The following is a 2,025-nucleotide window of genomic DNA, read 5'->3' as shown; positions in this document are numbered from 1 at the left end:
AATTGGGATGGGAGTGTCAGAGACAGTGCGATTGGCACAGGACAGAGCGGAGTTTAGGGCTGTTGTACATAGGGTCACTATGAGTCACAGGCGACGCAACGGCACATAACAACAACAACATGAGTTGCCTGTGACTCGACGGCACTTAACAGCAACAACAACATGTGGATGTAAGTGTCTTGTACATACCAAATTCCATTCCCTCCCAGTTTTGCCTTTATTTCAGCAACTGTTATGCATTTTCTAATCCTTTCCCAGATTAAGTACCGCCTGTACTGTGTTCTAGATTAATGCTGCTGCAATAGGAAAAGCAAAAGTGATCACTTTAACAATTATGTTCCCTCACAGGTTAGGATGCTAGAAGTCCGAATTCCAAGTGCTGGTTCTAGGCTTGTTTCTTTGTTATTTTTAAGAGGAAGTTTTGCAGTAATGAATGAATGGAAAGCCAAAATCTCTGTAAATATTATTAAAATTAATAAAAAAATTTAAACAAAGGAAGTCTGTCTCTTTTCAGCATCTGTAGGCACAATATTCCTTAGAGATCTTCATGTGTCTTGACCTCATTCTTTTCCTGGCTCTAGGAGGTCACTATGCAGAGACCCTGGGTTCAAAGGGTCCTGTGTTCCACTCCTAGCTCTTCTTTCTTAGTCATGCTGGGGTCCCTTCTACGTGCTAGATTCTTTTATCTCTGGGAACATAAAAGGTTTGACAGACCGCACACACCATGAAACTCTTTTCACATCAGCTATATCAGGGCTTGAATGGGATTAGGAGTATTGTGCTAACAGTCTTAATAATTTGAAAGCAAATTGATTTATCATATCATGAGGGAGCCTTCTATAACTGCTACATTATCATATCAAAAATAGTTGGAAGTCATGACCCAGTAAACATCTTTGGGACATAGTATTCAATTTATGACACCATTCTGTGTCTTTCATTTTATATTCTCCCTATGCTCCAAACTTCTAATTTTATTTTTTTATTTTTTTTAGTAAATACCTTTGATGTTTAATTATAATTATGGTTACCTACATTTCTGACTAAAATCCTGGGAATTTTCTTCTGTGAAAATTACATCTAAGAAAACTCTATGGATCAATTGTACCTGTAACATGTTCAGTTACCATGAATCAGAATCAACTAGATGACAACAGGTTTTTGTTGTTGATAAATGTTGATTTAGTATGGAAGGCTATGCAATTGCTTAAAAAATAATATAAAGCTCTATGTACTAAATGGAAAAAGATTGTAAGGGAAAAATAATGGATCACAGAATTTATATTGTTATTGCTGTCAGGTGACTATGACTTATAATGACTCTATGAACAATGGATCGAAACCCTGACCTGTTTTATGCCATCCTCACCATCTCTTACACCCTTGAGCCCACTGGTATATTCACAGTGTCAATCCATCTTGTTGAGGGTCTTCCTCTCTTACTCTGAATCTTTCCAAGCATGATATCCTCCAACGATGGGTCCCTCCTAATACAAAGCCCAAAGTATGTGGGACAGAGTTCTGTCATCCTTGTCTCCAAGGAGCACCGAGATTTCACTCTCTCCAAGACTGATCTGTTAATTCTCTTAGCAGTCCATGAGATATTTAATTCTCTTCTCCAGCACCACAACTCAAAGTCACTGGTTCTTTTTCTATTAACTTTAGTCATGTCCAACTTTCAGATGCATAGCTAGCAATTGAGAAGACTATGGCTTGTGTCAGGCACACCTTACTCTTTAAATTGAAAATCATTACTCTGTAGTATTCTGTAGAGGTTCCTACTATCAGATTTTACCAGTGCTACTAGTCTTTTGATTTCATGACTGTTCATACTAAGGGTTTTAATTGTGACTCCAAGTAAGATGAAATAATTGACAAGTTCAACTTTTCTTAATCATGATGTTGCCTGTTGGCTTGGTGTTGAGGATTTTTATTTCTTTTTTGTGTGTGTTTTTTTTAATTTATAATTTTTTTACAGAGGTTTTGGATTTCCATTCATTCATTGCCACAATTTTCTCCCTTCCC

The sequence above is a fragment of the Elephantulus edwardii genome, unplaced genomic scaffold, assembly GCF_000299155.1.
Source record: "Elephantulus edwardii isolate Elephantulus edwardi_28Jun2011 unplaced genomic scaffold, EleEdw1.0 scaffold00008, whole genome shotgun sequence".
In the NCBI taxonomy this organism is placed as follows: Eukaryota; Metazoa; Chordata; class Mammalia; order Macroscelidea; family Macroscelididae; genus Elephantulus; species Elephantulus edwardii.
Note: the sequence above shows the minus strand (reverse complement) of the source record.